The sequence below is a fragment of the Miscanthus floridulus genome, chromosome 17 (assembly GCF_019320115.1).
Source record: "Miscanthus floridulus cultivar M001 chromosome 17, ASM1932011v1, whole genome shotgun sequence".
Classification (NCBI taxonomy): Eukaryota; Viridiplantae; Streptophyta; class Magnoliopsida; order Poales; family Poaceae; genus Miscanthus; species Miscanthus floridulus.
In genome coordinates, this window is record NC_089596.1 from 47,206,526 (window position 1) to 47,226,371 (window position 19,846).

Below are 19,846 nucleotides of genomic sequence, written 5' to 3' on the forward strand. Positions count from 1 at the left end.
ATAATCAAGAAGAGATATGCACATACTCAGTAAAATGTGATGCACTTGTTATTACTTTAACACCATGTTGTTAAGAATGCTTACAAGAATCCATTCATCATGTATCACCATGCTATACTTGTCAACATGAATGCATTCGCTATATCTTATGTCATACTCATGCATCTAGGATCGACGGAGCAGATAATGTTGCTGGAGTTCAACGAAGGAGAGAAACGGGACCAGTAGGAGATTCCTCAAGCCGCAGCTCCTGAAGGTGAGGAGCAGACCCTAGAAGAGCTTCTAGAGTGCCCTGACCACTGCCCCACTTCCTTTCTGAAAGGCAAGCCTCGGAGCATTCTAAGTCTCCCAGTATTTTACAAAATATTACTCGAGTCCTTTATGAGTGATGCATTAGGTTATAAGTGTTGATTGGAACCACTTGATGCATATAAATTTCTTGTCTAGTAATAATACCTTTAACCCTATATAGGTCCAGGATCAAATATATGCTTAGCCATGCTTAGACCGGTAGAAGTCGGGTGATTTCCTGTCACCTGCGAGATATAGGTGGATACCGAAGCACGATTAGCTATATTTGCTATCGTGGAAAAGAACCATGGGGTAAAAGTAAATTGAGGCCAGGCGGAGTCTATGGTAGGTTGACTCGTGTGATTCCGTCCATGCTGATTAGGGACCATACCATTGTTGGCACTTCTAACAAGATTGAACGCATGCCTATCACTTAGCTGGCCGGATAACTCGTTCCGACTGTGAAGCCGAGTAGCTCAACTTAGGCTAGGCCCTACTCTATAAGAGTGCTCACTCTAGATGGTAGTAAGGATGTATGGGGAGCTAGACTAAGCCTAAGGGCAGGCTAGGCCTGAACGTTCTGGCATTTGGTGTCCCTGATTGTGCGGCGCTGGGCGAACCCACGAAATGTGTACTTGAGTTATACCAAAGGTGACCTAAGGCTAACATGGCTAGTAGACCTAGGTTTGTGTTAGGAATATATTCCCAGCTAGTTGAAATCAATTCGAATCGCCGACTCTCCCGGATAGTGAGAAACTTGGCTAGCCCCAACATCGTAGTAACTGTATTATGGAATATAATGGTTCGGTTAAACATAGAATTACAATACCTGCTATGGTTACTATTGTATGCTCTTAAAATGACATACCACATGTTTGGCATAGGATAGTTGCTAATTTAGAGATGGATAGTCATAATTAACTTGATAACTGAATTATAATTGTGTAATTGAGTTAATCACTTTTTATGCAAAATGTTGTCAAGCTACATCCACTTATACAGCCTTGCATGATCCTTGGAGTCATTTTATTTCTAGTTTATGACGGGTAAGTCTAGCTGAGTACCTTCTCATACTCAGAGTTTTATTTCCCATTGTTGTAGATGGCACTGTGTATCATGGTTATTGCAAGAGTTGCTTCTATCCCACTGTGGATGAGGAGTAAGCCTTGGGCAGGCTTCTTATTTAATCCTTCTACATGCTTTTATGTATTGTGATCGTATGTTGGCATTGTATCAAACTATGTTGGCAAATGTTACTTTCAAACTTAATTTGCTTCCGCTTTTATCTATAAAACTTGGTTTGTAATAACTCTGTTTCACACTCTGATGAGGGAAATGTATCTGTGAACTTTATGTAATATGTGACATGTATGTTGAATCATGTACGATCTTGGTTATTGTAAATCATTTATCAAGACCCGTCGTGGTACTAGACGGACTACCGGATTTATATGGGTTCAAGTGTGACAGTGCGACTGCTTGCGGGCTGCCATTGTACTTGTACTCTTATAAATTGGTTGGTTCTACGACAGCTGGCATCAGAGCAAGGTTCAACGTTAATTGTCACATGTGTATTTAAAACAAAAGTTTTTGTTTTCCAAAACCCTTTCTAGCAACTAATAGCTATATAAATAGGTATTTGAAATCTAAAGTGTGCCAGTGATCACTTTCCTTATGCCCAAGTTAAGGACTATTAGGTGGCTATTTAAGTACTAACTTGGGAGTTTTAATTTCGTCGTCCATATGACGTGCTATTGTATGGATGCCATTCACTTGAATGGTAATGTATGGATCAAATGCCTCTACACCAAGGTAAGTTGATGAGTGGCATGACTACAAGATGTGAGCATGCGGTCGGGGAGAGTTAGCTTTGGTACGACTATGTATGCATGCTTGCATGTGTATGTGGTGCATATTTAATTATGGGTATAAACTATTATCGGGTAGCTTTGATACAGAAGTATATGTATGGGTATACATATATGGAAGTATTTAGATTTACATTCTGCATATTTAATTATTGGATGGGCTGAAATGAAACTTTTATGCAGGTACACTAACAACGAAACGTGTAGCTCGACTAGTTACGCTGTCTATGAGAGAACGTATGTATGCCACCGCATATGTCGTTAGAAATAATTTTTCCTAAGTTTGTGAGGACGTACGGAACGAGCATGCATCATGATAAGTATCATTCAAATAATTACATTGTTCCTCCCCTTATAAATTTCTTACTCAGTTATGTAACTCTTATCCATTATGGCCTTATCTCACAAAGTTGTACATGTTGATGGTACAGATGGCAGCACCAGTTGGATGTGAGAATTTTCTGATGGTTTTCGGAACACCTACTCTACTGTGGAGAGTTTTGCACTCTGTGGGGTACCATGAACCACCCCTTTATCATTGGAATGAAGAGCATCTGGGGATTGTTCTATCCAGATTGAGGGAGCATAAGCTATATGCAAAATTTAGAAAGTGTGAATTTTGGTTGAGCAAAGTACCTTTCTTAGGTCATATCTTATCGAGAGATGGAATCTTTGTAGACCCATCAAAAGTACAAGAGGTCATGGATTGGAAGGCCCCGACTTCGGTTCATGAAGTTCGGAGTTTTCTGGGGTTAGCAGGATATTATCGTCGTTTCATTCCAGATTTCTCCAAAATAGCTAAGCCCATGACTAGACTACTTCAGAAAGATGAAAAGTTCAATTGGACACCAGAATGTGAAGCAGCTTTTTACACCCTCAGGACTCTGTTAACTACAGCTCCTGTCTTAGCGCAACCCGACATTGAGAAACCTTTCAATGTATTTTGTGACGCATCAGGTATAGGTTTGGGGTGTGTACTCATGCAAGAAGGAAGAGTTATTGCATATGCTTCTCGGCAGTTGAGGAAACATGAAGTCAACTACTCCATGTATGATTTAGAACTTGCAGCAGTTGTTCATACATTAAAGATATGGAGACATTATTTGTTGAGCAATATATGCCATATATATACTGACCACAAAAGTTCAAGTATATCTTTACCCAACTAGAGCTGAACATGAGACAGCGAAGATGGCTAGAGCTAATTAAGGACTACAATTTGGAAGTACACTACCATCCGGGGAAAGCCAATGCTGTAGCCGATGCACTTAGCCGGAAAGCTCATTGCAACACTATGGAAGCATTATTGGAAGATGGATTCAATTTGTTACATCCTGTTGTACTGCATAATATCACTATTAGTTGTTCACTTAAGAGTAAAATCATAGAGCTGTAGCAGACAGATGTAGGTATAAGTCACATCAAGAGAAAGATGCAAGATCAAGAAACCAAGCATTTTAGATTAGATGAAAAGGGTGTACTATGGTTTGAGGACCGACTTATGGTACTGAAAGATCGTGAGCTTAGAAATCAAATTCTAGAGGAAGCTCATTCGTCCAAATTGTTTATCCATCCAGGTAGCAGCAAGATGTATCAAGATTTGAAAACCCGTTTTTGGTGGACTAAGATGAAGAAGATCACAGCCTATGTCGCTAGGTGCAATAACTGCAGTAGAGTCAAAGCTATTCATATGAAATCTACTGGGTTACTTCAGCCATTGCCTATTCTAGGTTGGAAATGAGAAGAAATCAGTATGGACTTTATCACAGGCCTTCCGATGACACCGCAAGGTCACGACTCAATATGGGTCATTGTAGATCGTCTCACCAAGTTAGCATATTTTATACCTATGAACGTAAGGTATCATGTGGGGAAGTATGTTGAGCTATATGTTTCTCAGATTGTGAGACTACATGGAGTACCCAGAACCATAATCTCAGATCGAGGACCATAGTTCATAGCTCGTTTCTAGGAGCACTTGCACCAGGCTTTGGGAACTAAGCTAATCAGAAGTTTGGCATACCATCTGCAAACTTCAGGACAAACTGAGCGAGTGAACCAAATCTTAGAAGATTTGCTAAGAGCTTGTGTTATATCTTCCAAAGGTTCATGGGAGAAATGGTTACCTTTAGCTGAGTTCTCCTACAACAACAGTTATCAAGCAAGCATCAAGATGGCTCTGTTTGAAGCCTTGTACAATAGAAAATGTAGGACTCCGTTGAATTGGATTGAGCCCAGTGAAAGGAGATACTTTGGTATTGACTTTGTCAATGAAGCTAAAGAGCAAGTGCATATTATCCAACAGCATATGAAGGCAACTCAATCAAGACAAAAGAGTTATGCTAATAAAAGAAGAAGGCCACTAACTTTTGAAGTGGGTGACTATGTATACTTGAAAGTATCACCCATGAAGGGGTGAAGAGGTTTGGAGTGAAAAAGAAGCTTGCGCCTAGATATGTAGGACCATACAAGATTATGGAACAGAAAGGGAATGTCGCTTATAAGTTATAACTTCCACCAGAGATGAGTGCAATATTTGATGTCTTCCATGTTTCTCAGTTGAAGAAATGTCTTCATGTACCTGAAGAAGCTATTGCACCCACCAACATAAAGCTTCAATCGGATTTGACCTATGAAGAAAAGCCAATCCGAGTGTTAGAAGAGATGGAAAGAGTAACACAGAGTAAGATCATTAAGTTCTATAAGGTGGCGTGGAACAATCACAGTGACCAAGACGCTACGTGGGAATGGGAGGATTATTTATGAGAGGTTTATCCCACCTTTTTCCAAGAATGGTAGGTCTTGCAAATCTCGGGACGAGATTTTTATAAGGGGGAGGGGTTGTAACACCCTAGGTGTTGAGCTTGCATAATTTGACTTGCATTGCATGACCATGAGCATAGAGCATTCATATATAAGCTTTTACAATTGAAACTTGTGATTGAAACATATGAAACATGCTTGTTATTTCATGTCTCCTTGTATCTATGCATATGATCATGAGTGAATACATGTAAATGGTTTAGGTGAGTCACTAAAGGATATTAGCTACACTTATGACGACTAGTGGAACAATGGTTATGAAGGTCACTTTTCATGATCAAGTCCTTAAGTGATGCTATATATGTTGACCTGGATAGCTCTATGTGTAACCAATGCAAGAAATGATTGTGTGACCTTACAAATAGTTTAAACATGTTTAGAAGATCATTATGAACAACTTTGGTATTCATGGTTAGTGCTAAATTGGTCACTAAGTACTAGTTCATGTATAAGCCATCTTTTGAATGTAAGGTGTTTGACCAAGTTTGAACCATATGATAGAGACCTTGCATGGAGGTGGTCACTAAAGCAAAGTTGTAGTATTTGATAAGAGGAACAACTTTTATTTTTGGGTCATAGACTGGTTTAGCTCCTAACATGCTTGAATTAGGCTCACAAGAATCATCAATTCCCTATTTTCAACGCTTAGCAAAAATTTTCTAAGTCAGCTACACTGACAGTTTGACAAGCTCAACTTGGGGATGAAATAACTCGAGTTTGGTTGAGAATTGAGACTAGAGTTCTAAACAAGAATTGGAGCTGGTACATAGGTCTATAATTTATGTTTAGGTTGTTTGCACTAACAAGCTACGAGCCAGAAGATTTTGATGCTTGAAATCACGCTATCAGACTTGCATCGCGGGCACTGAACTGAACTAAACCGGCCTTCGGTGGCCGACTGGCCAGCAAGCGCTGCCCGCCGCGTGGTGGCCAGCCATGGTCGCGCGCCCCATCTAGCGGCCGTACGCCGGCGCTGGGCCCACTCATCAGGCATCGATGGCCAGCATGACCTCAGTGACACGTTTAAGTCACCACCAAGCCGGCAGTCTGCTCTCACTCGCCTCCTCGCGCTCCCTTGCTCACTGTGCTCACCGTCGCTGTCACAGACGCTCCACCGAGCCCGCCTACGCTCACTGCCGCCACATTCTCCAATCCATTGCGCTCACAACTCTACCTCACCCTACTCCACCCTTCCCACCTTGCCACGCCGACCGTCATGCCTTTGGTAAGCCGTGTTTCTCCTTGCGCCAATGTGGGTATGCCTTTGCCGGAGCTCCGCCATGGCCGCCGCCGTGGCCATGGTTCATCAGAGCGCCTCAAGCCGCCTAGGTCGTCTAGATAGGTTCGCACGGTCACCGTGATGCTGTAGCGCACCTCACCTAGCTTCGCCGTGGTCGGTGAAGACCGGCGCACCACAGAGCAGCGCCGCCATGCCACCATGGCCGGTGATGAGCATGCTTCACCACACCTTCACTGCTACCACCTAGGTCATTAGACGCACGCTGCTCCATAGAACACGTAGGTTCACTTGTCTCCGTCGGCAAGCTCGCTAGCGACGAGCTGTGGCCGAACCGCGTCGATGCAGCACCGTGCCCTATTTTTGTTTCACTGACGTGTGGGCTCGACTGACAGCGGGTCCCGCCTGTCAGTGACTGTAGTGCAGTAGGCTAGTTCATTTGTTCCTGTTTTTGTGCGCAACTTTGAAAATTGATAAGTTGAGCTATAGAGAACCAAAATTTGTGAACCAAATTTTATAGGGTTCCTTAGGAAGTGTAGTATTTATGAAAAATATGATATTAACATTTGTAGTAGAGTTTCTAGAAGATTTAAAATGAAACTTAAAATGTGTTTTTAAATGTATGTAAACTTGTTTAATTTATATCTAGAGTTTCTGTGCTCCAAAAATTATGAAATTTATGTGATGAGCTATTCTTGATAAGTATAAGCTCTGGTAAAAATTTGAGGGCCATAACATGAATAAATTTCTAGTTATAGATTTTCCTTTTAAAATTAGGTGATCCTTGTATGAAGTTTTATAAATTAATTATGAATCCAATACTCATGAAATTTATTGGAGGTTGTCCTAATAACTTATGGATGCTAAGAAAAATAGAAAATTTGTTGCTTGACACATTTCACTAGGGTTTCCTATTTGTGCTATTTTAAGCCTTTATGCCTTGTCATTTTTGCATAGGATGTTTTACTTCCTAAAATGGCATGAAACTTTTACAGTAGTCTATTGGTAGCACTAGTAAGCCACTGTAAATTTTTTGAGAATTTATGATGCACCTTTAGTATATGTTTATTATTTACCCTAATTATTTAATTAAATTAATAAAGGCATTTAAATAATTAGATTGTGATTAAACATAATGTTTTCTATGGTTCTTATGATGCATAGTAACTGTTGATGTCAATGGTAAGGCTTAGAAGCCATTGATGGTGTAGAAATAACTAATTATCGCTTTATCATTCAAATACAAGACTGCATGTATAATTTTGATTGTGTGGATGGTTTCGTATGGATAATTGTCTCTGCTGTAAAACTTGTTAATAACAAAGTTGTAGATAACTTACTAATCTACCTTGTGTTAAATTTTCACAGTCATAGGACTTAGGGTTTTCGAGTTCTAGCTGTTACAAGTTTGCTGTCCGAAAGGTTTACTTCCTGGACAGATTTGATTGAATGAATTGTTTGCCCTATATAACTCTTGAATCATAGTAAGAGCATTAAAGGAAAGTTGTAGATAATTTTATAAGCTTTCTAGAAAGTCCAAGATCACCACATTTGGATAAGTAGAACTTTAGTTATGAGTAAAACAAGTAGCTGCTGTTTTGTGTTATAAGTAAATGCATTGTTGAAGTAGTTGATTAAATAATCAAGGAGAGATATGCACATACTCAGTAAAATGTGATGCACTTGTTATTACTTTAACACCATATTGTTAAGAATGCTTATAAGAATCCATTCATCCTGTATCACCATGCTATACTTGTCAATATGAATGCATTCGCCATATCTTATATCATACTCATGCATCTAGGATCGACGGAGGAGATAACGTTGCTGGAGTTCAACGAAGGAGAGGAAGGGGACCAGCAGGAGATTCCTCAAGCCACAGCTCCCGAAGACGAGGAGTAGACCCTAGAAGAGCTTCTGGAGTGCTCCAACCACCGCCCCACTTCCTTTCTAAAAGGCAAGCCCCGGAGCATTCTAAGTCTCCCAGTATTTTACAAAATATTACTCGAGTCCTTTATGAGTGATGCATTAGGTTATAAGTGTTGATTGGAACCACTTGATGCATATAAATTCCTTGTCCAGTAATAATACCTTTAACCCTGTATAGGTCTAGTATCGAATATATGCTTAGCCATGCTTAGACCGGTAGGAGTCGGGTGATTTCCTGTCACCTACGAGATATAGGTGGATACCAAAGCACGGTTTGCTATATTTGCTATCATGGAAAAGAACCATGAGGTAAAAGTAAATCAAGGCCGGGCAGAGTCTATGGTAGGTTGACTCATGTGATTTCGTCTGTGCCAATTAAGGATCGTACCATTGTTGGCACTTTTGACAAGATTGAACGCATGCCTATCACTTAGCTGGCCGGACAACTCATTTTGACCGTGAAGCCAAGTAGCTCAACTTAGGCCGGGCCCCGCTCTATAAGAGTGTGCACTCTAGATGGTAGTAAGGATGTGTAGGGAGCCAGACTGAGTCCAAGGGTAGGCTGGGCCTGAACGTCCTGGCATTTGGTGTCCCTAATTGTGCGGCGTTGGGCGAACCCACGAAATGTGTACTTGAGTTGTACCAAAGGTGACCTAAGGCTACCGTGGCTGGTAGACCTAGGTTTGTATTAGGAATAAATTCACAGCTGGTTGAAATTGATTTGAATCACCGTCTCTCCCGGATAGTGAGAAACTTGGATAGCCCCAACATCGTAGTAATTGTATTATGGAATATGATGGTTCGGTTAATCATAGAATTACAATACCTGCTATGGTTACTATTGTATGCTCTTAAAATGACATACCACATGTTTGGCATAGGATAGTTGCTAATTTAGAGATAGATAGTCATAATTAACTTGATAACTGAATTATAATTATGTAATTGAGTTAATTGCCTTTTATGCAAAATGTTGTCAAGCTACATCCACTTATACAGCCTTGCATGATCCTTGGAGTCATTTTATTTCTGGTTTATGATGGGTAAGTCTAACTGAGTACCTTCTCGTACTCAGGGTTTTATTTCCCATTGTTGCAGATGACACTGTGTATCATGGTTATTGCAAGAGTTGCTTCTATCCCACTGTGGATGAGGAGTAAGCCTTGGGCAGGCTTCTTATTTAATCGTTCTACATGCTTTTTGTGGATTGTGATCGTATGTTGGCACTGTATCAAACTATGTTGGCAAATGCTACTTTCAAACTTAATTTGCTTCTGTTTTTATCTATAAAACTTGGTTTGTAATTACTCTATTTCACACTCTGATGAGGGAAATGTATCTGTGAACTTTATATAATATATGACATGTATGTTGAATCATGTACAATCTTGGTTGTTGTAAATCATTTATCGAGACCCGTCGTGGTACTCGACGGACTACTGGGTTTATATGGGTTCAAGTATGACAGTGCGACCGCTTATGGGCTGCCATTGTACTTGTACTCTTATAAATTGGTTGGTTCTGCGACAACAGGCACGACAACCATCGGCCAGATAAGGCCCGACAAGACGCATGTATGATCTCATCCACTATGGGATGGGATGCATGATTGGGGGCCTTGACTTAAAGGCCACACAAACCAATGAAAGCCATGACCCCAACGATTGGGATCATGGCCTTCAGCTCCTCAAAGATGACCAGGCGACCGACGACCTGAGGGCGGCTACCAACTCATGTACCGCACCCTAGGAAACTCAAACACAAGGACAAAGACCACGACAGAGATCACATCGCACAGGACGGCTGGTGAACTACCACCGTGCCTACAGTGCTGCCATGGCCAGCATAGTAGGCACCATGTCACACCCTATTGCGATGTGGACATAAGGCTATGACGATAGCCATGCCCGGATGTGCTCCACAAGATGGCATAGCTTGCAAGCCAAGTTAGCTAGGACCTCCCTTAGGCTCACGACCCTTCGGTCAGGAGAACCTCCTACTTTGTATGCGCCCTGGCCCTAAACTCTATATAAGGGCATCCAAGGCACCCTCTCTTGACATTCTGAGTTCCCTACTCATTCACTCATTCTCCATTATAGTAGGGCTCCTAAAGCTTCCATTTCTAGCAGCCCTTTGCCTAGCTTAGGTTCTCCTATCTCTTCCACCATTCTTGCATCCCCATTATAAGAACTTCAGAGCATTCAAGCAAGGAACACACACTCAATCATCTCTAAGACTGGACGTAGGGCCCTGGCTTGAACCAGTATAAATCCTCATGTCTTTTGGATGCTACCATCGCCTTCCTGGAGCAGCACGATAATCATATAAGTTTACTAGTCTGGTTTATGAAACACCGACAACGCCCGCTTAGGCGGCGCACCCCCAAAGCCAACCAACTCTCTGGAGTTGGGTCAGGAGCCACTGAGCGGTGGACCCAATGAGGGTCCCTTGCTTGAGCTCGGCGCGCTCCCCATGTCTTGACCTATGGCCGTAGAAGCTCAGCCCTAGAAGGCCATCCCATGAGGATCAGGGCCTGCTACCAAAGCCCTTAGAAGGGCATGGTGTGTTGGGAGATCAGGTGGCCCCGAACCAAAGCCTAGACGCTCTCGATCACCCAACCCATGGCAGGTTCCAACCAAATAGAAGGGTGCCCCTAGGCCTAGAGTTGGTAACTCCCTGACGAGTTCACCAAAGCCTCGCTCGGGCCACAGACCTACGCGACATAGGACCAAAAGGGGTCAGCACCTCTATCGCTCCACCTCAACATCTGAACGTCCCCGTCTCACCTAGGGGAAGGGCCCCATGAAGGGCATTGCACTCTCGTTAGCGGAAGCCATCCCCATCATGGCTAGCTCGGTCACCAGAAGATTGAATTTAGCCCTTCCTCGCCATCATGAACCAGGCCAAGTGAGGGCACAAAGGGCTCAAGGGCTCCTAATGAGATCCTAACATATGGGTATGTTAAGCCTCGGGATCAATGGTTCCTGACCGAAGAAACCTAACCAAGCCTGGGCACGCCGTGGCCCCTGCTTAGGGCTCAGGGGCTCGCTCGAGCCTCAGGCTCCCGATTGATGATACGCCCATGCTCGACCCTTGGCTCATGCCCGGCCTACGACGCCAACCAAGGACTGGACACAAGAAGACAAGCCTCGAGCCATCGAGGCTCAAGGGCTCCTAGGCGCTGCACTTCAGGTGTGGCCTTGCCGGCCGCTCCCGCAATAGGGTCATGCATGGGCGTGACATAAGAAGACAAGTCTCCATGGCCTCTAGGGGTTGGGTGACTCCTAGGCCCATGCGTTAGCCCCTGGAGCCGACCTCTTTCACCACTAAGAAGACTCCAGAAGGTCTGCTTAGGAGAGGTCGGTCTAAGCCAACACAGCCTAACACATAGAGTGTTAGAACAGAGTAGCCAGACGACGCCCAAGGCTTCTTTGGCTCCACGACACCGCCATGGTCCATAGAGCATCACTGCAAGACCCTCCTGGACTCCGGTGCATGTAGACTGTAGACACTTCTCCCTAAACCACCATGTACCTGACCTATCTCGGTATATAACAGATAAGGTTGGACCTTATGGGGGGAGGATCCTAGACAGATGATTCCATTCCTCATTTGATCCACTGCTGCTCAGCACCGAGAGCAGGGCAACCCAGAGAGGGGCACCGAGAGCTCCTCTGCCGCATCCATCTCTTCCTCCTCTTTGATGAGGGGAAGATTCCACCGGCGGTGAGGCAACCTTAGGATTAGCACCGAGCTAACCCCCTACCAAATATCTCTACACTTTGTTATAACCCTCCGATTTTGAGTGCTCTTGAGTATAAGGATCATCAGTTGCTGGACGTAGGGCACCGATCGTCCCGAACCAGGATAAACCATTGCATCCCCTCTATGATTCTTATGTTCTTGAGTCCACCAGAGCCACTGTCGATGAAATATGGTCGACAGTCCACCGAGGGGGGTGCCCATGGTGGTAGATTATCGGTAGACGGTGTGTGTAATCAGGAACTAGATGGTTACAGAGGCACAAGACATAAGATTTATATAGGTTCGGCCGCCGTGTTGGCGTAATACCTACGTCCTGTGTCTCATTAGTCTGTATTGATTGAGGTGAGATCTGTTATGATCTGTATAACCTAGATGACCTATTGTAGATCGATTGTCCTCTCTGAGGGGACCCCTACCTCTCCTTATATAGTCTGGAGGAGGAGGGTTACAAGTAAAGTATCCTATTTGGTACTATTACAATATCTAGTATAACTTGTAATCTTGTTGTGCACGCCTCGATCTTATGGGCTGGGCCATCTCGGATGGTGCGGCCCATGTACCATCTTGTGGTACCCGGGGGTATATCCCCACAGCTAGTCCCTGAGCGCCATGTATTCTGATGCGACACGCCATTTTAACCTTCTCCGAACAGTGAGGCTTGAGTTCTTGACATCTCCGACCACCGTTATCGCCAGATAAGTAGGTTGTCCGAAGAATGTATGGTGCTCTTAAGAAGAAAGAAAAAGATTTCCGTCGTGGGAAGTGTGCCCACTTGGGTTTCTGTGAAGAAACGTAAGGGTGTCTTGAAGCGTAGCATCTTTGATCATCAGAGTGCAGTAGATGCGAAATCAGATCTGTCTGTCGAGGGATGCCGCCGCCAGTCGCCAGGTCGTCACGGATGAAGTTGGTGAAGAGAATCCCATCTGGTTCGCCGGAAGATCAGCACGCACAACCCCTAAAGGGGACCCCTACCTAGCGTGCCACTGTCGACGAAATATGGTCGGCAGTCTACCGAGGGGGGTGCCCGTGGTGGTAGATTATCGATAGACGGTGCATGTAATCAGGAACCAGATGGTTACAAAGGCACAAGACACAAGATTTATACAGGTTCGGCCGCCGTGTTGGCGTAATACCTACGTCCTGTGTCTCATTATTCTGTATTGATTGAGGTGAGATCTGTTATGATCTGTATAACCTAGATGACTAGTTGTAGATCGATTGTCCTCCCTGAGGGGGACCCCTGCCTCTCCTTATATAGTCTGGACGAGGAGGGTTACAAGTAAAGTATCATATTTGGTACTATTACAATATCTAGTACAACTTGTAATCTTGCTGTGCACGCCTCGATCTTACAGGGCGGGCCATCTCGGATGGTGCGGCCCATGTACCATCTTGTGGTACCCGGGGGTATATCCCCCACAGCCATCGGAGACACGTACTCTAACACCGACTCGAACAACAATGCTTATTGCGGTTCTGACCTCGCAACACCGCCCATGTTTCTACACAGTACATTACATGTGCTTCATAGACAATTTCAAATAGGACAAAGGATGCTTTCTACTGTTCACATATGACTTAAAGTATTCAACTACTCCCCATGGATGAGCGGTCATTGATCATTGTCATATGGAGGTTACTCGACTACACCCTTGAGGATGTCTCAAAATATCCTATAATCAACTCTGGGTAGTCGGTTTTAGGCTCGGAGGTTGCGGGATATATATCCTCAGCGGATGCATTCAAATTTTTTGAAAGGAATTGGAAAATTGCAGAAAAAACCCTCCAGCTCTTTATGCTAAACAGCAAGAGACTTGGGGGCTACACTCAGTAAGTGCGCTTTGCAAAGAAAGCGCACACCACTCAAAAACTTAAAGAGCACTTCATGGCTTCTCACATAAGGTACTCAGATGCTACTTAATTCTACTGGGCCAAGTCGAGGAGATTCAAAGATGTAACATTCTGAAAAATGGTGTTTTGATCTAGGATTGTTTTGTCATATATATATATGGTCCCGTTCGTTTCGCTGAAAAATAAGTCGAAACATTGTTCCGTCTGATTTGTTGTGAGAGAAAAATATTGTTCCGGCTAAAAAAACAAGCTGAAGTACGGATTATAAGAAAAGCGAACATGACCCATATATATATGGAGATAAGTTATTCTGTAGCCACCTCCATTTACGATAATTTTATATACTAATTTACGATAATGTCAATACATATTTAAGATAGTTGGGTTATTATAATACATGAGAATATTTACCATAACGTTATAGTAAACCACTCTATAATCTCGTAAATTAACATAGTAATTATCGTAACTCAAAGTGGCTACATAATAAGTTATTTTGTAGCTAGCTGCATGGTAATATATATATATAACGTTTGTGTCTGTAGACAGGAAAACAAATCGTTAAATGGGTCGGGCCATCCTGAGCCGTGGTCCATACATGCAGACCAATCCATCCACCCACCTAAAACCTAGAGAGAGGAGGGGACCGACTCCACTTCCCCAAGCTGGCGCCGCTGTTCTCCCCTCTCCCATACGAGCTTCTCTTCATGTTCCCTCTGTAGCACCTTTCTTCCCCATAGATCTCCACCATCAAAACTTGGATCAAGAGGCGAGGTGGAAAAACGCAACGAGGAGGGAAATACGAGTGGAAAGATGATGGGCTGGATCAGCGCTTTTCCATAATCTTCTCGTGGGTTCTTCAAGAAAACCCAAGGTGAGGCTTGTGACCCTGTTGTAGCAGCCCTTTTTGGGTGTTTTTATGGTTTAATTCATGTTTAAACAAGGTTAGAGAAGAAGTTAGGGCGTTGTGATTCGGATTGGTAGTTCTGCGCATGGGCAGATTTATGTTGTTTCTGTTTCTTTGTAGATTAGATAGTCGAAACGAATTTTCCTGGCAAAGTGTTATATATAAAAGTTGTAGAAAACGTAGTGATCTATATTCTAATCAAAGGACGTGATTTTATCCCGTGTGTTTAGGGGTTATGAATTTTTCTGAAGTCACCTGTCTGAATATCGCCGTTTTTTCTGTAGTCGAAGTTCAGTGCCCTTTTAGAGGGTCTTAATGGCTGAATTATATAATCTCACAATTTCCAAATCTGTAGATTATGTTGTTATCTAGAAGCTGTATAAAAATGGCTAACTTTTATCTTGTGGTTTGTGGTCAATGCCCATTTTTGTGGTTGCTGTGCAGATCCCTGGGAAGTTGCAGTCCTCAGTTTTGTATCAGGTTTTAGGCCACCTAAATGACTGAACTAAATCTTTGTGTCTACATGAAAGTTGTAGCTCTCGTTCTGTAGTTTTCAGAAATGTTATTGTTTTCTGTGTTTTGTGGTTTGAAACTAAAGATACAAAATTGTTAAGCGATGCTGTTCTGTTTTGTCATCAGAATGGTTCAGTGAACTTTACTTGAACTCTAGGTTACCTTAATGATGAAAATAAAATAAGGGATCAGAACCAAACTGTAGCCCTAGTTCTATAGTTTCCCAGATTGTATTTATTTGTCCCTATTGCTTTTGTTTATCAAAAGATATAAATTGAGAAGCAGTGTTGCTGCAATTAGTTAAAAAACCGATACTCATTGTTTTACTCGTTTATCAGGTTGGGCTATAGGAACGCTTTGCCTACTGTTTGTACATGTTTATGTGAATATGTATGCTGAGTTTGTATCCTCAAAACAGGTGGTATTGCTCCAGATCGCACCTAGAGCGGTCATCACTTTTGGTTGGAGGCAAGTGAATGTAGCGGTGGTTTGCTACCGTTTTGACTTGTTATTTTTATCACCTACAACATAATGTCTCTAACAATATCATACTACTAATAAACAAACTTTGTGATCTTTGTCTATCCAATCTTATTTAGTGGATGCCTTAATAATTATCTATATATTGTGTTGCTATTATTCCATCTTGGCATGTGTGGTCATCCATACCACTTGAAGATGAAGCTGAACTATCATAGGTGGTTTATGTTGTTTTTATTGCAGCATGCCATGTGCATTTGCATGATTCATTTGCATTGGAAGTTATGTCGTTGACCTATGGTCATGACCATACCGGTACAGCATCATGGGATGCAGCTCCACACCTTGTTGGGTGTGCAGGCTGGAGTCATTTTCGCATTACATTCATATGCATTCATAGTGTATATGGAAAGTGTATGTCCATATTATTATGAAGCTCTATCATATGACTATGTTCTAAATTGGAAGGCACTTTTTATATATTGATATTATATCATGTTTATTCTATAAGTGGAATTCCACATTAAATCGTTGTTTAATTAAACTTTAAATAGCTTGTCAAAACAAATTTGCTTGCTGAAACGTTTCATCTCACCCTTGCATTACTCAATCTAGATACTTGATGATGCTTGCATCGAAGGGAAGGGGATTAGCGGCACATCTTCACTGATTCGCCCACACTTAGAGATAATAATGATACGTTTGTCTTGATGTAATAAAATTAGTTTATCAATCATGATGACCCTTCGTGGTTTAATAATATTAACTTAGGTGGAACCTTTCTTGACAGTAGTTCTGTTCTTGTTGCTTCCGTGTTTTACTTTGTTCGTGGGTTTATGTTGCCGAGTTTTAGACTTTGGCATGAGGTAAGGGATGTTAATGACATCTTGGGCTTTTGTGTTGCTTGGGGTGTTACACAAGATGGCTTCGAAGATCAACTATGAAGAGTTCGGGGGCTTGATGGACCAATATCCTAAGGCTTCCCCATAGGGCCGATTACTTGTCAAGGAGATGGGCTGACCCAAGGTCTGCCTAGAGGGTGCGGAACAAGATGGCGTGTTCTCCAATGCTACAAGGACTGACCTAGTCTGATTCTAGGAAAGTTAGTCTCTGTAATAGAACTAGAACTCTTCTATTGTATTTGACAAGGACTCAGACATATGCGTCTACTCTCTAGACTATATAAAGAGAAGCAGGAGCACCCCCTTGTAACATCTCATACATGAAATTCCAACGCAAGGCAACACGTCTAATTGGACATAGGGTATTACTCTATTCTAGCGGCCTAAACCAATATAAATCGCTATTTTTGCATTCACCATCGAGTTTAGCCTTCGTCGAAGCCCACCAAATATCATCCTTGGTAACCCTGTGACGTGTTGCTGGTCATCAAACACCGACAGTGATCATATCCAAGGATAGAATTGTGCTTATTGATCATTGTGAGTGTGTTAGGCCTTTCTCTTGGGAGCTTGATTGCCAGGCTTTGTGCCCTTGTAATGTTGGCAGGACGAGCACTTGGAATCTTGTTGGCTCTCCAGGAATATAGACTGTCTGATATTGGTGTGGAGTGGTAGCGACTTGGTGTGCAGGGGATAAGGACCCTTCCTTGGTAATGAAACATTGTAGTAGATGACATTAAGGTGACCGAGAGAGTCTAACTGTCTTGCATCACCTACCTTGGTGAGCTGGAGCTTTGTGGCGAGCAGGGGCGACACCACATTAAGTTTGTGTGGTGCACTGGCACCAGGCAAAAGATATTTAGTACTAAGTAGTTTTGTAGCACCTGTGAATGCATGGCCTAAATATGGATTTTTTTGGATTTGGTAATTTATCTAGCGAACGTGGACCGAGTTTTAAGAAGGACCAAAATTTGACTCGTCAAAACAAATCCGTTTGACTACTCATACGACTTGTTTGGACTTTTGGATCTCAAAGTTATGAATTGGATGCGTGAGATTAAAAAAGAGAACCTAGTGCTACAATAACTCGCCTCCTCCCCTCTCATAGCCATCCTCCCCCTTCTCCTCCCCTTTACTTGATCTGCAAGGAATTTGAGGACGGATAGAAAGAATCGAGGGCGATGAGAGGATCAAGGAGAGGTGCTAGATCGGTGGTTTCCCCAACTTCTCGTTCTTCTTCAAGGGGAACCCTAGTGAGGTTTGAACCTTTGCCATAGCACTTGATTTAAGGTGGATTTGGTGTGGTAGATGATGGTAGAAAAGGATATATTAGGGTTGACCTTTCAATGGTAGACCTCAAATCCATGTTTTTCTGCAGTTCTCAGATCTGATAGTTTCAGTTGAACGATAGTTTTGGATATCTTAGAGGTCAAACTACTTTTTTAACTGAACGACGAAGTCCAAGTTCAAGATTTTAGGCCAAATGGTTTAGGAGATATGAAATTCTGAAGTCTGTTGTACAAGGCTGTCGAAAATTCAGAGCAGTTTAGATCTAACGCCTTTTACACCCTCTTCATGGCTGAATGGAAGCTTTCGATATGAACAAAAGTTGTATGTAATTTGATAATATTTCCATATTGTTAAAGAACATAATTTTTGGTTAAGTATAACTCCAGATACGAATTTTGGAAGTTGGCTGTCCTGTTTTAGTCATTCGTAATGTTCAGTTAAGTTCAGTCGTTATTTATGAAATCTTGGAGACCTTATATGCCAGTTCTTATTATTAAAAAGTTGTAGGTAGTCATGACTTCTATCGCTTGGTAAAGTTTGAGATTTTTTTTGTTGTATGGTTAAAACTGTACAAAATGGAGAAACGACAGTACTATTGTCATTAACCGAAGTGCACCGATAGTGGTTTGATTGATGGGTTTGGGTGTTCTTGAGCATATGTCTTGGATCATAATTACTTGTGTGATGGTGTTGGTAATGAGGTTGGCTTGTGATCAGGTGGTTAACCATTGGAGCATGTGTAGCACTTTCCCTTATCTTCGGTGAAGGCAAGTAAACGTGGCATTGTGGTCCACTGGTCTTTAACTTTGTTGTTTGAAATGCCTACATTATATTTTAGTACCTCACACTAGCAAGATAAATCTGAAATTTGAAGTATTTATGTTTATTTACTCTAAAGTATGGTATTCTATATCTTGTGGTAATGATCTTTAAATTATGAATTCTGAAGTTTATTAAGTGCAACATTGCATTTGCACTCTTCCTGTTGATATGAATAGAAGAATAGAAGAAACTATAGCCGAATTGGTATGGTAAGTACCGATACAGCAACGCATGTTAATGAGCAATGTGGTTGCAGCCCTCACTCCCTCTCCTTAGGAGGTGTGGGTAGAAGTGAAGTCATGCATTGCATTGCATCATTTGCATTGCACTTGTAAGTTATTTATATTTCTATATGATGCAATTGATGTCTCTATTATTATGATATTTAAATTGGATGCTTAATCAAACTGTGATTTAAATAACTTGGTTGAAGCAGTTTGCTTGCAGAGATTTTCCATAAACCTCATACGGTTGTTTCTCTATCTCAGGTACATGATCTATGAGGAAGCTTGTTGGGATGGGAGTAGCAGCATGTTTACACACGTGTTGATATACACTTCAAACAAACTATTATGTTGTAATGAGATCTCTTTGATGTTGAAGTTGTATTTTTTTCTTCCTTTTGAAGTTGCTAGTTGCAGCTCAACTTTGTTTATTGTTATGCTATCGTAGAAGACTTAATTTTATGCTTAATCTAGATGACCTGTTTTCTCTTTAATGTAGTGTGGTAATTCTCCAGAGGATTGATGTGGTTTCTTCTAGGGTGTTACAACAAATAAGTTGAAATTAAATGTGCTACTACAAGGCTATCAATATTGTGCACCACCATGGATTTTAAGCTAGCTTCACCCCTTGTGGCGAACCCAACATTGTGACCAAGGGAATTCTTGGTCACCAGGAGTATACCTCAGTGGAGCTCTAATGTGGACTAAGGTTTGAGTTTTGGCGACCGATAGTATGGGATACGTCACCTTGACTTTGGAGTTACCAACTTATTTGAGCTCTTTATTTGTAGTTATGTTTTCCCACGTACTAGTTTTATGTTTCTTTACATTTTCTAGAATGGCTTAGGTTGATAGGTTTGGCTCTAGAATGTAAAACTCTTGGTGGATTTGGTAGGTAGTGAATAGTAAAAAAACATTAGTATACCTCTTCCAACCAAGTT

At 42.0% G+C, this 19,846-nt stretch overlaps 1 long non-coding RNA gene across 1 annotated transcript; it reads left to right on the plus strand.

Annotated features, from left to right (window-relative positions):
• Window positions 1-14,363: 14,363 nt before the first annotated feature.
• On the plus strand, window positions 14,364-19,154 carry LOC136516924 (uncharacterized). Its single transcript, XR_010774151.1, has 3 exons — window positions 14,364-14,641; window positions 15,606-15,655; window positions 16,283-19,154. It is a non-coding gene; the product is annotated as an uncharacterized lncRNA (long non-coding RNA).
• Window positions 19,155-19,846: the final 692 nt, after the last annotated feature.